At 38.2% G+C, this 18,764-nt stretch overlaps 1 protein-coding gene across 2 annotated transcripts in view; it reads left to right on the top strand.

The window, feature by feature from the left end:
* The window catches only part of FYB1 (FYN binding protein 1), a 101,068-nt gene that overhangs the window by 29,950 nt on the left and 52,354 nt on the right, over positions 1-18,764 (top strand). The gene's annotated exons all lie outside the window — the stretch shown is intronic.

Raw genomic sequence — 18,764 nt, 5'->3', positions numbered from 1 at the left:
AGGCTGGGGCAGTTTCGGTGGTCATAGTTTTCTATATCTCCTGGTTCCTCAAGATAACTTTGGCTTGGTTCCATTATATGTTGGACATGTACTGTTTTGTTTGTGAATTCCTGGCACATGTGGAAAGAGCAAAATGGGGTCTTACCAAGCCCCTTATCCTCCCCCCTTCCCAGTTTCATCATGCTAAAACTCCAATATGGACAAGAGCAGCAGTTATGTGCAAGGTCAAGGGGATTTGACTCCAAGTCTGACTGACTCCAAAGTACATGGTTTTGACTAGAACTCTACATTGGCTGGTTATCTTGGACTCTTTTCTCCTTCCTGGCTGACCTTTCTGGATGAATTTAGACCCATCCAATTCTGATCTATTCAGAATCCTTAGTCTTCATCCTATACTGCTTAGTGGCCTTGCTCTCTTATTACCAAAGATTTCCTTTCTTTCAGTCAAGTCAGTGATTTAAAATTTAATTGTATTTAGACCCAGTGAATTTTTCTACTGGATGACTTCTTATTCCAACTCCAAGTCTGGTATTAAATGTTATTCTTTCTACTAATTATATGACTTATGCCTATATTTGACTGTCATTCTTTCTGTTCAGTGCCCTGTAACATTCAATTTCACTACTGCGTGCAAAAAATAATAACCCTTAGTGTGAATATTAATGATAAACATGAATTACATAATAAATTCTTTATTGTGTTTAATCTTTGCTTTGTTCCAAGAGTGAAAGATCCAAGAGGATTTGACATTTTTTTTCTAGCAGAAGATAATTTATTCATATATCCGTTCAACAAATATTTAGTGAGTGACTACCATGTGTTTATGCCTGGGAATATAGCAATAAGAATGATTATATGGTTTTTGCTCTCATATAGCTTACATCCTAGTTGGAGGAGCAGATAATACACAAGTAAATGGATAAACAAATTCAGAGAATGCTTAGTGTTGTGGATAAAACAATAAAAACAATGATGTGACTGAGAGGTAGCAGACAAAGTGAAGCTACGTTAGATGAGATAGTCAGTGAAGACCTCTCTGAGAAGATATTATTTAAGCAGAGTCATGAATGATGAGAGAGTCCAACTATACAATGATATGGGAGAGGAATGTCTGGCCAGAAAGCAGTTAGTGCAAATTCCTTAGGCAAGAATCAGCCTATTTCTTGGTTAAAGAAATAGTAAGACCTCAGTCAGCTGGAATACCATAAGTGAAGGGGGAGTGGTTCAAGATGAGGCTGGAACAGTAGGCACTGACAAAATCCAATGGGTCCTAGAAGGTCATGGTTCAGAATTTGTAAAAGGAAGCCATTGAAATTGGAGCCATTACGAAGAAGAGTATTATAATCTGGTTTACATTTTGGGACTTCTTTTTGACTGCTGTGTGGAGTATAAAATGTAGGCACATAAGAATGAAGCTGAAAGACAGGTTAGAAGATTTTCAGGTGGGAAATGATGTGGCTTGGACCAGGGTGGAAGGGAGACAAGTAGATGAATTTAGAATATGTTTCAGAGGTAGCGTTGATAGGAATTGTTCACATACTGGATGTAGGGAGTAAGAAAACACAAAACAGGAATCAATATGAGTGGTTGTTAAATATTATACATTGATTTCACCAATTTACTATTATATTTGGACTTCATACAAGATTAGATGCACAATGTAAATGTGACTATATTAATTTAATTTGCATAATATAGTGAAGAAATTTATGAATTAGATTTAGAAGCAGTAAAACTTGGTATTGTTTGATCAGTTAGAACCATTAAGCAAAGCACACAGATGAGATAAATGAGGTGGAGAAATCTTTATTTGCGGTTCGTAAACCTGACTGAGCTATGGAGAGACAAGGTAGTATATTTCAACGTGAGGTCTTCAGACATTCTCAGAGTTCCTCAGATCTTCTAGACAAACTTTTAAATTATCATTTTAGTGAAAATCTAAAAAAAAATTAATGTAAGCAGACATTTACATTAATTTTCATTAAAATACACCTTTATTTACCCCAGACTAATGAAAAGTACAAGTGAAAGCCAAAAAATGTCACAATGAAAATAAAAACAAAGGTTTCACAGTAACTGAAAAAAGAATGTAGTGGTAAAATTGGCTTATAACACAGGACATAATACTGTAGCAATACTAAACTCTAAAAGAAATATTCCTCATTAGAGCACTTTAATTAAAAATAGACTGTGAATATGGGTTAAAAATTAAAAATGGATTTACTCAGTGGTTAAACACATGTTACTAATAGAAAAGGTTTATTAGCACCATAAGAAAATTATACAAATACAACTAACTAGATTAAATTGTCCTTCACTGAGGAATACATAATAAGGGAAGGAAATGAAAGTTCATGGATTACCTACTGTGAGCTAGGCACTTGTGACAGGCACTTTTGTTAATTAATGTAATTATCCTAACACTGGGAAGTAGGATTTCTATCATTTTGCAGATGAAATTGAGGCTCAGAAAAGTTAAGTGTTGGTGGACACAACTGAAAAAAAATGATTAAAAATGTCCAGTGGTAGAGAGGGTATGAGGGGGCAAGCCTTCAGAGAGTCTCTACTGGTAAAGCTCCGCTGGAGGACAATTTCACAGAAACCATGTGAATATAAAATGTGCAAATCCTTCCTCTCAATAATTCTACTTTTACATACCTAGTCTAGAAGGCTACTGCCACGGATATACGGAGAAGCATGTAGGTAGCTGCTCACGGCTGCATTGTTAGTAGAAAGTGGGTAAAGACTAAACAAACCATGAAATATCCTGATCAAAAAGCCCTCTCCCACGGTTACAAAGAATGAGCTAGGCCCATGCTATGCAATATGACGCTCAGCATACAGCAATATTTAGGCTTTTAATCCGATATTTCTATGCATACATCCGTAGGTGAGTAAATGCATAGAAAAAGTTCTGCAAAGATAAACAATGGTTGGAATGGGGAGTGAGATGTCACGTGAAATTTTATTTTTTCTGTTCTAAAACTTTTTCGAGAAATAATTAATGTTATTTGTATAAATTAAAATACCTTTTTTTTTTTTTTTTTTTAAGAAAAGAAGGAAGAGGGCAAGACCTGCCTGAGGTCACGCCTCTGGTAGGAGCTTCTCTGTGGCTTTTATATTTTCTCTCTTGGGTCTTCTCTTCTTCTATGTCTTTCTCTCCTCTAGGTCTTGATTTATCACCTGATGCTTTTGTGCTGTCTCTTGATTCAGGGACCCTTCACTCTTCTCCCTTGGTGATCTTCCAAAACTAGCAATGACAAGAATAGTCATTGCCATAGAAATGACAAACATTAATTGAACTGAACCTTCTGTTTACATCCATCTGTCTACATAGTTGTGCTTCTTTCAGCTACACTGGGTCGTGGTCACTTTGCTTCTCCAGCGCTTCTTCCTTTGGAGTCTCTGTCCAGGTGCTGCAGGGAAGCTCTGTCTTCTTTGTTGGCAGTTCTGGTCCTCTTTCCTCAATTCATGATTCTACCTGGTCTGGTGGTCTAATTTACCCCTTTCAAACCCTTATAGTTTTAGCAGGAAAAAAACTAGGTTCCTGGAGGAACCTATGATCAGGCAATTTCCCTTAGTAGACATTTTCTTTATAGCACTTCCTCTCACTTAACTTAAAAAAGGTGTCTATCACAAAGTAGTTTAATCCAAAAGTGCGCTTTGTTTGGTGTGCAGAATTTGGGGGATGTTGTTTGCTTTATGTATTTGTTTTGTTTTGTTTACTTAGTTGCCGACATTCAAAAATTGAAAGATTTCACAGAAAAGTCTAGACTTGTTCTCCACAAATTTACAGTTGGCTGGAGCCCTGCAGTAGCCACTCCATTGAGCCAGGGCATGAACCTCCTGCTCACCAGTCGATTCCCAGAGCTACGTACAAATGCATGTTCCTGTCTGGCTTCCACTGACAGTTGAGTTTGAAGCATCTGCTTTAGTTGTCCCTCTATTTGCTCACATTCTGAAGCTGTAATGTTGTCTCCGCATCAACAATGTTTACTCCTTCTCTGCTTATAGATGTTATGTTTCTGGATTGATTTTTATTGATTTTTATTTTTAAAGTATTGATTTACTCAAAACACTCACTATTCCTTCAACATATAAAACAGTTCATATGAGGATTTTCTAAACCTTGAGTTCTAGTACTTCCTTTACTCCTATATGAGTTTTAGTATACTTTTAAAACAATTTTAGCATTTGAAGAAAAGAAATTCAGTTATTGTCTTCTGCCCAAATATGCTCTATCTCAGAACAAGAAAGGCACCTTGTAAGCTATCAGCATCTGACAAAAAACTTTTCCTATATACTGACTTTTTTCCTTTTCATATAATACTTAACATTTTTTTACAAGGAAAGGTTCAGAAGTCAGCAACCTTCAGTCAAATTACTGTCTGATTTGATTTCATGTTATTTTATGAATTGAAAATAAATAAAAACAGGGCTTCCCTGGTGGCGCAGTGGTTGAGAGTCCGCCTGCCGATGCAGGGGACATGGGTTCGTGCCCCGGTCCGGGAAGATCCCACGTGCCGTGGAGCAGCTGGGCCCGTGAGCCGTGGCCGCTGAGCCTGTGCATCCGGAGCCTGTGCTCCGCAACGGGAGAGGCCACAACAGTGAGAGGCCCGCGTACCGCAAAAAAAGAAAACGAAATAAAAACATTTATAAAAACAACTTACATTTCATGGTTATGTCTAATTATGAAAATAACGATATAAACAAATGGATAGCCAACAAAGTTATTGGGCAAGTGAAGTTTTAAGAATTAAAAAAGTATTCAGAGACATTGAATGTTACAGTTAGATCTGAGATAGGGAAGTTTCAGGTAGTGATCAAAGGCTTTCTTTACTTATTTTCCTCTAATTGATCATATTTGGTTTGATCTCTACCTCTTCACCTTCTTTTTAATATCTGCCTTGATTATCTATGAAAACATGAACGTTTCAGTATTACTTTTCTTTCCATGTTGATGGACTATTCTAAGCTGGCCAACATTTTCTTGGCAGTTTGCTTTCAAAGCAAAGGTTTGGTTTTTTTTTTACTAATATAGTTACAGTACTTTGTTTTCAACTAAATTGGTTTTCAAAATTTCGCATCCTCTATGGGTTTACATCCACTATGTGTTTATAAATTCTTTGAAGATAAGAATAGATGACTTTGAATCAGGCAAGAAAAAAATTCTGTAAAACAGGATTTTCTAAGCCTGTGACCCAGGGGTTTCAAATCCTTACTTTTGGAAGCTACTGAGGATCTTCTGAAAAATTTTATGATTTAACATAAATGGCAATACTACTTATATGCCTATATTGTAAATGATATTCTATACTGGATCCAATGTCAATCGTAATAGAGTATGATTATCCCAGTCTCAGTACACAGGGAGACATAAACGTGCCCTCGGAGGTTTAATGAGAGCCTGTCCCATGTAGAACACAATGGTTCTAGGTTCTAAGATAATTCTTAAGTAGAACACCCACTATGTGCTGGGTAGGTACACATATCATTTCTAATTCTCATAACCATCCTGCATGTTAGGAAGCAGTAGTCTCATTTTAACAGGCAAGGAATATAAAACCCAGAGAAGCAAAATACATTACCCAGTGTCCTACAGCTAGTACTAGTTGGGATTGGTAGTCAAACCCAGATCTGAATGATTCCAGCACAAATATTGTTTCTACCAAACCATTCTACTTCCCATGTTGAAAACTCGCTTCTGGTGTTGTTTAGGAATCAAGAAAGTGAAAGTAATGTTTGTTTGTTTGGTACCTAACAAGCTGGATAAGGAGTTAAACTTCCTGATTCTTAACCCATTCTAAGATATCTTAACAGAACCAAGATTATGCATAGTTGGTTTGGGGAAAAGGTCTTGGTTTTTACAGTTGAGGTGGGCAGACTGCCATATATCAATGATGCAGCCTGATCAAGTAACAGTTAAGAACAGGAATGTTTATTAAGAGTGGCAATGTTCAGGTGCTTCTGCAAGGTGGGTGTATATGACCGTTTCACAGATGAGAAAATGAAGACTTGGAGAAGTCAAGCAACTTACTTAAGGCCCCAAATTGAGTAATAAACAATTAAATAAAGGTTAACATAACGTAAGAGTGGTGAAGTCTGATTTCTAACCCAAGCCTCTCTACCTCAGAACTTTTCATTCTTCCCTCTGCCATGAAGCCACCCAAGCACAATAAAGGTATAGAAGTGGCAAATATAGACTTGTGTTCCAAGAAGTGTGGCTGTGAAGGGAAGGAAAGAAAGCAGCTGGTAACCAGAGTGGGGGACAAAGAAGAAAGGATATCGTTGTGTTTCTTCACAGTAGAGGAGATCAAACCATGTTTAAGATGGAAAGTGCATCGTAAAGGATGAAACAGTCCAGAGCACATAGTAGTTTCGTAATAAATGTTTCTTACCTGATGCAAGTGAGGGAGTTGGTGATTAATGAAGCAGGTCTCTAAGGGAGCAGGCACTAATACGAACCAAGAATGGCAGCTAGTATTGGTAAGACTGATGTTTTTCCAGAGAATCAGTGGTAAAGGAAATGAGGGAAGCAAGATGTAAGGAGACTTTAAGTTAGAATGAAGGATAAGTGGGAATGGTCAGGTAGAGTGTTCTCCATGCTGTGAGTAAAACAAGAGGGAAGAAAATCTGTGGTGAATGAGGAAGGCATGAGTAGGGTCCGGTAATGTGGAGAACTTTGAAACCACTATTATGGTAAACGTGAAAAGATCTCAGTGAGACTCCATCCTGAAAAAGCCCATGTTTAGTTAGGTGTAAATGACTGCGCATGGGCAGGCAACTGCTAGGGGTTCCATCAAGCGTGCACTTAGATTGTTCTTAGTGCAGAATTCACCAGTCCAGATTCTGGAAATGCCATACAGTTGCTAGAGCTTTTCATCCTGTCTGGATGGGCAATAGCCATATGCTTATCCAGGCCTAGAGAAAATAAAAGTCTATATTCCATGTTGCCAGTTCAATGGCTAAGTCTTGGGGCAGGCACATAATAATTCCCAAATAAATAAGTGACCTTATATAAATGATGTTAAAGGATTTCCAGTCAGGATAACTTAGTAGTGACTTTATTTGTGGCACCCCCTCAGCGTTGTGTGATCATCTTTTATGTTTATATAATGCTACAGACCTTTCAAGATGCTTTCAGACATATCAGCTCACCTAATCCTTAAACCTATGTGAAGTAGTTGGGGTCATATCCCTCCCTTTTGACGGTTGGAAAAACTAAATCACCTGGAAGTAAAATGATTTGCCAACGACAAAGAGCTCTTTGGTGACAGAGCTGGTGGTAAAATTAAAGTTTTCTGATTTCTGGCTCAGTTCTAAGACATCCCAACAAAACCATAATTAGAAATTAGGTCTAGAGTCAGGGTTTTATGGCAATTGGGTGACAGTGTCTTTGGTTTTGTAGAGGAATCCATGAATTAAAAAGGAAATCCAGAACCACAACTCAAGATGCTCCTTAGACGCCTTGGGACATGAAGGTTACAAGCACCTTCTTAATCAAAAGTCATAAATGTCAGAATCTGTGGGGTAGATTTCCCAAGTCCTCATAGATATTTGTGTTACAAGATTATTGTGACAATATCAGGAACCAGTATTTAGTTGTCAAAAAAATCTAAAGTGCAAAGTTTGTGAAAGAATACAATTTCCATTTTCTATAACATGAGTACATTACCACCATCACCATTTCTTCATTAATCACGCCCTCCCCTTCTCCGCATCTCTTCTTTCCTTCCCGCTCAACTCTGTTTTTCCATTTATAGTTTTTTTCTTTTTTCACATTTATTTTATTTATTTATTTTTTTGGCTGTGTTGGGTCTTTGTTGCTGCACACAGGCTTTCTCTAGGTGCGGTGAGTGGGAGCTACTCTTCATTGCAGTGCAAGGGCTTCTCATTGCAATGGCTTCTCTTGTTGTGGAGCACAGGCTCTAGGCACACAGGCTTCAGTAGTTGTGGCACCCGGCCTTCAGTAGCTGTGGCACGTGGGCTCAGTAGTTGTGGCTCATGGGCTCTAGAGCGCAGGCTCGGTAGTTGTGGCGCACGGGCCCAGCCGCTCTGCAGCAAGTGGGATCCTCCCGGACCAGGGCCTGAACCTGTGTCCCCTGCATTGGCAGGTGATTCCCAACCACTGCGCCACTATGGAAGCCCCCCATTTATAGTTTTAAATCCTGACATAATGTCACCACTTTGGGTAGTTTGTGGTTCAGTGAACCTGGAGCCACCCTTCAGGGCAAGGCCAGATAACCCCTAGGCACTGCTGACTGATGGAAGCCTCTCCCAGTAGTTTGCTCCTGGTAAAATGACCCTTGTGTTCCACCCATCCAGGCCGGCCTGAGCCAGGGCACATGACTTGCACAAGACCTCTTCTGAGCTTCCAAAATTAAAGAGAATGAAGTTTGAATCAGAGGTTGTTAACTTCCCAGATTCTTGAGGGTTGTTTTCCTGCTCTAGAAGGTTTTGCAAGTTCTCTCCCCTTCATTCCCAACTCTCCCCAGTTTTTCTGTAACCAGTATGAACTGTTCCCTACTAGAAGTACAGTGAGTTCTATTAGTCACATTTTTAAAATTATCTCTAAGAATTTTATTATCAAAATTACATCTCTTGTGGAAGTTCAAGCGTTACAGCAAGGTGGAAGTCAAGCTCCCATTCAGCTTTTTAGCAAAATGCTCAGGATCTCCTTGAAGCCTTGGGCTCCAGTTAAAAGGCCCAGGAACACAGTTCCTGAATCTGACTTGGGATGAGAGTGGGCAGTAGGATGCATATTCACCTGATTAGCTCACTGCCACTGAGCTGTCCTATACTGTCCAAGAGACTAGCTCTGCCTACTGCTATGAGGCCCATATCCCTACACAAACTTGTCATTCTTTGGGGAAGAAATTCCAAATTGTCTTTTCAATTCTTGTAAAGCCACAGACTACCTAGGCAATATCCCCTGAGACTTGGGGGATAAGACATATATATATATATATATATATATATATATATATATATACACACACACACATATATATATATACACACACACACATATAGATAGATAGATGGATGGATAAATGGATGGATGGATGGATAGATAGATAGATAAACAGATAGATCAGAGTTTTGTGTGTTAGTTCTCAAATTTTACATTTCTATTTCTTGATGCCAACCAAACTCTAAACTTGTTCTTCTTTCCCTTTATTTTATTTATTTCATATCTTTTAAATCCTTTCATGATTTTATTTCAAACTCCTCAATTCCAATTCATGAGACTTTTTTTTTTCCTGTCAGCCCACATCAGTCATCCATTTTGGGGACCCATTTTCCACTAACTCCTGAATATCTACTTTCCTGCTATCTGGTTTCCAAGATCAAATTCTGAAACATATATCCAAAACACCAATATATTTGAATTCCTTTACAGATTACTTTATAGTCTCCAGAGCTAGTACTGCCCTAATGAAACTGAAAACAGTTGTCAAAACTGCTCTAAGAGGAAAAGTACCAATTAGAAAAGCCGGACTTACAAAAATGTGTTAATATGTCCATTGGAACGTATCACTAATTTCCATTTCATCACTTTGAGGGCATGAGCAGAACATAGCAGAAAGGGCACAGACATCATAAGAAATCAACTAAGGTTCAAATACTAGCTGAGTTTGAATTCCACCTCTATTGCTTACTGACTTTCTGAACTTGGGTAGTTTTCTTAATTATCAAATGGAAGCTAGATAATAATATATACCCAAAGGAATGTTATGAAAGTTAAATAAAATTCCATATGCAAAATGCCTAAAACGGTTCCTAGCAAAAAAGTGATTTATTAAATGTTATCATTAAGCTCAGAAATTTCCTATAGATTTATTGTTTCTGTTTCTTCTTTACTTGCTTTATTATAATTCAATATCCACACTTTTCTTTCCATCACATCAGACTAGATTTTTGTTTTTGAGAATTCCAATATTACTAATTATATTTTGGTATATTTTATAAAGTCCACATTAAGATTTTAGAGCCAATCATATTATAGTAAGGTAAGTCTACCTGTTTTTTTCCCCCTGAAATACTAAGATGCTTTTCCTTAGAATTATTTTGTATACATGCAAATATATTCCCTGTAGTATTTGAAAGTGACCATAAATTTTGCAAAGCAAGGGCTTCCCTGGTGGTGCAGTGGTTGAGAATCTGCCTGCTAATGCAGGGGACACAGGTTTGAGCCCTGGTCTGGGAGGATCTCACATGCCGCAGAGCAACTAGGCCCGTGAGCCACAACTACTGAGCCTGCGCGTGTGGAGCCTGTGCTCTGCAACAAGAGAGGCCGCGATAGTGAGAGGCCCGCGCACCGCGATGAAGAGTGGCCCCCGCTTGCCACAACTAGAGAAAGACCTCGCACAGAAATGAAGACCCAACACAGCAAAAATAAATAAATTAATTAATAAATTCCTACCCCAACATCTAAAAAAAAAAAAATCCTATTAACCAAATGATCACTGTATGAATACATGTTTTTAAAAAAAAAAAATTTTGCAAAGCAAAACATTCCACTGCTAAATACTAGTGTAACATAGGAAGACTTTAGCATGTGTTCTCCCAAGCTTAATGAGGAATAAGACACTTACACAGTTTAGTGTCTCATTAAACCTGTCAAATTATCTCTAACAATTTTCCAAAAGTAAAAAAAAATCCAACCAGTCCCTCTCCATCTCCCAGCCTTGCTTTCCTCTGGTTTTGCTGTACCCTCAGGCAAGCCCTCTGGTGGTGGTGGTGAGATGGCTGCAGAATTCCCAGAGCACCCCCTTGGCGTTCCAAGTCCAGTGGAAAAGCAGTGACACCCCTTTCTGGGCAGTTCAAGTTATTCTACCCAGGGGAGGGAGAGTAGATGCTGGGCAGGCAGAAGAGCAGGGGCGCATCCCAGATGCCCATCAGAAAGCTGCACCATAAGGCTTGTGGGGCTTTCAGGATCTTAGTTGCCCCACCAGGGATCGAACTCGGGCCCCTGGCAATGAAAGCACAGAGTCCTAACCACTGAACCGCCAGGGAATTCCCAAGAATTTACTAATTGAACTAGAGAAAAAGTAGTAAGTCCTATATATCAAAAAAAATTAACTTTATGACAAAAATGAACTAGACAAAATATATATATATATATATATATATTTTTTTTTTTTTTTGGTATGCGGGCCTCTCCCTGTTGTGGCCTCTCCCATTGCGGAGCACAGGCTCTGGATGCGCAGGCCCAGCGGCCATGGCTCACGGGCCTATCTGCTCCGCGGCATGTGGGATATTCCCGGACCGGGGCATGAACCGGCGTCCCCTGTATCGGCAGGCGGACTCTCAACCACTGCGCCACCAGGGAAGCCCTAGACAAAATATTTTTACCATAAATGTAATCAGTTAGAAATTTTTATTTACCAGATTTATAAGGGAACTAATTCTCCCTACCTCAACCCAAAAACATAGGTGCCAAAAGAGAAAATGAGCTATTCCTGTGAGGTTTGCACCTTGCAAGAAGTGTCACAAGTCAGGGGTGCAGGGGCTGAGCAATTTTTAAAACTCCAAGAGGACTGTGAGAGAAAGGAGAGAGGGTAGTATTTTTAATAGTCACCATAAGTGAAAAATTTTGGAGAGAGGCAGAAATATCTAAAAGGTATTCGGAAGCTTTTTGTACAATCTATAAATAGTAGAAAAGTGGTTGCCAGGGGCTGGGATGGGGAAAAAAAAGGAAGAAGTGGTTGGTCAAAGGGTAGAAACTTTTAGTTATGAGATGTGTAAAGTCAGAGGATCTAAAATAAAACATGGTGACTACAGTTGATAACACTGTATTGCATAACTGAAATTTGCTAAAAGAACTTAAATGTTCTCACCACCAACCCTTAAAAAGGTCAATATGTAAGGTGATGGATGTTAACTAACTTGATGGGGGGAAACCTTTCACAATATATATGTATATCAAATCATCATATATACACTTTAAACAACTTACAATTTTATTTGTCAATTATACATACAAACTGGGGGTGGGGGGAGGTAGGGAAAGAAATGGAATATTTAAAAAGCCATGTCGAGTATATGAGGGAAAGAACCAAGATGGCGGAGTAGAAGGAAGTGCTCTCACTCCCTCTTGCAAGAACACCAGAATCACAACTAGCTGCTGGACAATCATTGACAGGAAGACACTAGAACTCACCAAAAAAGACACCCCAGATCCAAAGAAAAAGGAGAAGCCACAATGAGATGCTAGGAGGAGCGCAATCACAGTCAAATCCCATAACTGCTGGTGGGTGACTCACAGACTAGAGAACACTTATACCACAGGAGTCCACCCACTGGAGTAAAGGTTTCAAGCCCCACATCAGGCTTCCCAACCTGGGGGTCCAGCAACAGGAGGAGGAATTCCTAGGGAATCACACTGTGAAGCCTAGTGAGAATTGTTCGCAGGACTTCGACAGGACTGGAGGAAACAGAGACTCCACTCTTGGAGGGCACACACAAAGTAGTATACGTATCGGGACCCAGGGGAAGGATCAGTGACCCCAGGGGGACTGAACCAGACCTACCTGCTAGTGTTGGAGGGTCTCCTGCAGAGGTGGGGGATGGCTGTGGCTCACCATGGGGACAAGGACACTGGCAGCAGAAGTTCTGGGAAGCACTCCTTGGTGTGAGCCCTCACAGAGTGTGTCATTAGCCCCACCAAAGAGCCCAGGTAGGCTCCAGTGTTGGGCGGCCTCAGGCAAAACAACCAACAGGGAGGGAACCCAGCCCCACCCATCAACAGTCAAGTGGATTAAAGTTTTACTGAGCTCTGCCCACCAGAGCAACAGTCAGCTCTACCCATCACCAGTCCTTCCTATCAGGAAACTTACACAAGCCTCTTAGCCTCATTCACCAGAGGGAAGACAGCAGAAGCAAGAAGAACTAAAGTCCTGCAGCCTGTGGAAAAAAAACCACATTCACAGAAAGACAGACAAGATGAAAAGTCAGAGGGCTATGTACCAGATGAAGGAACAAGATAAAACCCAAGAAAAACAACTAAATGAAGTGGAGGTAGGCAGCTTTCCAAAAAAACAATTCAGAGTAATGATACTAAAGATGATTCAGGACCTCAGAAACAGAATGGAGGTAAAGATCGAGAAGATTCAAGAAATGTTAACAAAGACCTAGAAGAATTAAAGAACAAACAAACAGATGAACAATACAATAACTGAAATGAAAACTACACTAGAAGGAATCAATAGGAGAATGACTGAGGCAGAAGAACAGATGAGTGACCTGGAAGACAGAATGGTGGAATTCACTGCTGTGGAACAGAATACAGAAAAAAGAATGAAAAGAAATGAAGACAGCCTAAGAGACGTCTGGGACAACATTAAATGCAACAACATTCGCATTATAGAGGTCCCAGAAGGAGAAGAGAGAGAGAAACGACCAGAGAAAATATTTGAAGAGATTATAGTCAAAAACTTCCCTAACATGGGAAAGCAAATAGCCACCCAAGTCCAGGAAGTGCAGTGAGTCCCATACAGGATGAACCCAAGGAGAAACACATCAAGACACATAGTAATCAAATTGGCAAAAACTAAAGACAAAGAAAAATTATTGAAAGCAGCAAGGGAAAAATGACAACACACAAGAGAACTCCCATAAGGTTAGCAGCTGATTTCTCAGCAGAAACTCTACAAGCCAGAAGGGAGTGGCATGTTATACTTAAAGTGATGAAAGGGAAGAACTTACAACTAAGATTACTCTACCCAGCAAAGATCTCATTCAGATTCAAGGGAAAAATCAAAAGCTTTACAGACAAGCAAAAGCTAAGAGAAATCAGAACTACCAAACCAGTTCTACAACAAATGCTAAAGGAACTTCTCTAACTGGGAAACACAAGAGAAGAAAAGGATCTACAAAAACAAACCCAAAACAATTAAGAAAATCGTCATAGGAATATACATATTGATAATTACCTTAAACATGAATGGATTAAATGCTCCAACCAAAAGACACAGGCTTGCTGAATGAATACAAAAAGAAGACCCATATATCTGCTGTCTACAACAGACCCACTTCAGACCTAGGGACACAAACAGACTGAAAGTGAGGGGATGGAAAAGATATTCCATGCAAATGGAAATCGAAAGAAAGCTGGAGTAGCAATACTCATATCAGATAAAATAGACTTTAAAGTAAAGAAAGTTACAAGAGACAAGGAAGGACACTAAATAATGATAAAGGGATCAATCCAAGAAGAAGATATAACAAATATAAATATATATGCAACCAACATAGGAGCACCTGAATGCATAAGGCAACTGCTAACATCTATAGAAGAAGAAATCGAGAGTAAAACTATAATAGTGGGGGACTTTAACACCTCACTTACACCAATGGACAGATCATCCTAAATGAAAATAAACAAAAAACCAGAAGCTTTAAATGATACAATAGACCACATAGATTTAATTGTTATTTATAGGACATTCCATCCAAAAACAGCACATTACACTTTCTTCTCAAGTGTGCACAGAACATTCTCCAGGATAGATCACATCGTGGGTCACAAATCAAGCCTCAGTATATTTAATAAAATTGAAATCATATCAAGCATCTTTTCTGACCACAAACCTATGAGATTAGAAATGAATAACAGGGGAAAAAAATGTAAAAAAAAAAACAAACACATGTAGGCTAAACAATACGTTACTAAACAACCAAGAGATCACTGAAGAAATCAAAGAGGAAATCAAAAAATATCAAGAGACAAATGACAATGAAAACACGACTATCCAAAACCTATGGGATGTGGCAAAAGCAGTTCTAAGAGGGAATTTTATAGCTATGCCAGCCTACCTCAAGAAACAAGAAAAATCTCAAGTAAACAATCTAACCTTACACCTAAAGGAAATACAGAAAGAACAACAAACAAAACCCAAAGTTAGCAGTAGGAAAGAAATCATAAAGATCAGAGCAGAAATAAATGAAATAGAAACAAAGAAAACAATAGCAAAGATCAATAAAACTAAAAGCTGGTTCTTTGAGAAGATAAACAAAATTGATAAACCATTAGCCAGACTCATCAAGAAAAAGAGGGAGAGGACTCAGATCAATAAAATTGGAAATGAAAAAGGAGAAGTTACAACAGACACGCAGAAATACATAGCATCCTAAGAGACTACTACAAGCAACTCTATGCCAATAAAATGGACAACCTGGAAGAAATGGACAAATTCTTAGAAAGGTATAACCTTCCAAGACTGAACCAGGAAGAAACAAGAAATATGAACAGATCAATCACAGGAAATGAAATTGAAACTCTGATTAAAAATTTTCTGACAAACAAAAGTCCAGGACCAGATGGCTTCACAGGTGAATTCTATCAAAATTTAGAGAAGAGCTAACACCCAGCCTTCTCAAACTCTTCCAAAAAATTGCAGAGGAAGGAACACTCCCAAACTGATTCTATGCGGCCACCATCACCCTGATACCAAAACCAGACAAAGATACTACAAAAAAAGAAAATTACAGACCAATATCACTGATGAATATAGATGCAAAAATACTCAACAAAATACTGCAAACAGAATGCAACCATACATTAAAAGGATCATACACCATGATCAAGTGGGATTTATCCCAGGGATGCAAGGATTCTTCAGTATGCACAAATCAATCAATGTAATACACCATATTAGTAAATTGAAGAATAAAAACCATATGATCATCTCAATAGATGCAGAAAAAGCTTTTGACAAAATTCAACACCAGTTTATGATAAAAACTCTCCAGAAAGTGGGCATAGAGGGAACCTACCTCAACATAATAAAGGCCATATATGGCAAACCCACAGCACACATCATTCTCAATGGTGAAAAACTGAAAGCGTTTACTCTAAGATCAGGAAGAAGACAAGGATGTCCACTCTCGCCACTATTATTCAACATAGTTTTGGAAGTCCTAGCCATGGCAATCAGAGAAGAAAAAGAAATAAAAGGAATACAAATTGGAAAAGAAGAAGTAAAACTGTCAGTCTTTGCAGATGACATGATACTATATGTAGTGAATCCTAAAAATGCCACCAGAAAACTACTGGAGCTAATCAATGAATTTTTTTAAGTTGCAGGATACAAAATTAATGCATAGAAATCTCTTGCATTCCTATACAGTAATGATGAAAAATCTGAAAGAGAAATTAAGGAAACACTCCCATTTACCATTGCAACAAAAAGAATAATATACCTAGGAATAAACCTACCTAGGGAGACAAAAGACCTGTATGCAGAAAACTATAAGACACTGATGAAGGAAATTAAGGATTATACCAACAGATGGAGAGATATACTATATTCTTGGATTGAAAGAATCAATATTGTGAAAATGACTACACCACCCAAAGCAATCTACAGATTCAATGCAATCCCTATTAAATTACCAATGGCATTTTTTACGGAACTAGAACAAATCATCTTAAATTTTGTATGGAGACACAAAAGACCCTGAATAGCCCAAGAAATCTTGAGGGAAAAAAACAGAGCTGGAGGAATCAGACTCCCTGACTTCGGACTATACTACAAAGCTCCAGTAATCAAGGCAATATGGTACTGGCACAAAAATAGAAATATATATCAATGGAACAAGATAGAAAGCCAAGAGATAAACCCACACACCTATGGTCAGCTAATCTATGACAAAGGAGGCAAAGATATACAATGGTGAAAAGACAGTCTCTTCAATAAGTGGTGCTTGGAAAACTGGACAGCTACATGTAAAAGAATGAAATTAGAACACTCCCTAACACCATATACAAAAATAAACTCAAAATGGATTTGAGACCTAAATTAATGCTGGACACTATAAAACTCTTAGAGGAAAACATAGGAAGAACACTCTCTGACATAAATCACAGTGAGGTGTTTTTTGATTCACCTCCTAGAGTAATGGAAATAAAACCAAAAATAAACAAATGGGACATAATGGAACTTAAAAGCTTTTTCACAGCAAAGGAAACCATAAACAAGACGAAAAGACAACCCTCAGAATGGGAGAAAATATTTGCAAAGGAATCAATGGACAAAGGATTAATCTCCAAAATATCTAAACAACTCATGCAGCTCAATATTAAAGAAACAAACAACCCAATCCAAAAATGGGCAGAAGACCTAAATAGACATTTCTCCAAAGAAGACATACAGATGGCCAAGAAGCACATGAAAAGCTGCTCAACATCACTAATCATTAGAGAAATGCAAATCAAAACTACAGTGAGGTATCACCTCACACCAGTTAGAGTGGGCATCATCAGAAAATCTACAAACAACAAAGCTGGAGAGGGTGTGGAGAAAAGGGAACCCTCTTGCACTGTTGGTACAGCCACTATAGAGAACAGTATGGAGGTTCCTTAAAAAACTGAAAATAGAATTACCATATGATCCAGCAATCCCACTACTGGGCACATACTCAGAGAAAACCATAATTCAAAAAGACACATGCACCCCAATGTTCATTGCAGCACTATTTACAATAGCCAGGTCATGGAAGCAACCTAAATGCCCATCAACAGACGAATGGATTAAGAAGATGTGGTATTTATATACAATGGAGTATTACTCAGCCATAAAATGGAACAAAATTGAGTCATTTGTTGAGACATGGATGGACCTAGAGACTGTCATACAGAGTGAAGTAATTCAGAAAGAGAAAAAAAAATATCATGTATTAATGCATGTATGTGGAACCTAGAAAAATGATACAGATGAACTTGTTTGCAGGGAATATTTGAGACACAGATGTAGAGAACAAACGTATGGACACCAAGGGGGGAAAACCACGGTGGGGGTGGGGATGGTGGTGTGCTGAATTGGGCCATTGGGATTGACATGTATACACTGATGTGTATAAAATTGATGACTAATAAGAACCTGCAGTATAAGAAAACAAACAAACAAAAAAACAACTAATACTAAACTTTCTTTGGGTTATTTGTATGGAAATGTGTTAATATAAATGTTTTAGATGTTACATGAAATTTCTAAAAATCTTATATGTTCTGGTATAAAGTTATAAATCATAATTCTAGTTATTACTTTAAAATGTAAAATGTATATCTCAGAAATAAATGAATTTTCTTGTCAATTGCATTATTATGAACTTTCTTCAAATCTTTAACCGTGGTCATTTTTAAGTCTTTTGTCATTTATAGACATTTCTGGGTGTACTCTGATGCTTTTGCAAAAATGTTCCTGTAAAAGGGTTTCATCTTCAAGGAATTTATGAAAAGTCTCTGACAAGTACAGGTTTCTGGTAACTGACTATACTGCTGAACTGAATGAATAAGCATTTTCAGAACTCTAAAGGAAACCTGATGAATTCATAAAAGTGATAACAAAAGATCAAGATAAAAACAAATTAATTACATGGGACTGAGTGAACTGATGTGGATGATTATAATTTTTGTGACCTTCTGTTTGAATTAAAAAAAAGAAATCCCACAAGGACTCAGAGGCAAAAAATATACAAATCAATTTTCACTGCAAAGTAAAGGAGCTGTTACAGTGGAGGATTACTGGACTGAATGTCAATATTATGACACAGTATGAGTGTTTTTCGTGTTTGGTAATTGCAACCATTGTTGCTTTTGTTGTGGTCATCCATTTACAATGCTTGGTGTCAGTTTATTTATCTCTTGTAAAAATAAAATACAGTGTGTGTATGTGTGTGTGTGTGTGTGTGTGTGTGTGTGTGTGTGAAAAAATGAACTTAAAAAGAAAAATAAGAAAGAAAAAAGGTGACTTTATGAG

Source organism: Grampus griseus, assembly GCF_964374135.1.
Source record: "Grampus griseus genome assembly, chromosome: 3".
Lineage (NCBI taxonomy): Eukaryota > Metazoa > Chordata > Mammalia > Artiodactyla > Delphinidae > Grampus > Grampus griseus.
This window is presented reverse-complemented; position numbering and strand designations above follow the sequence as displayed.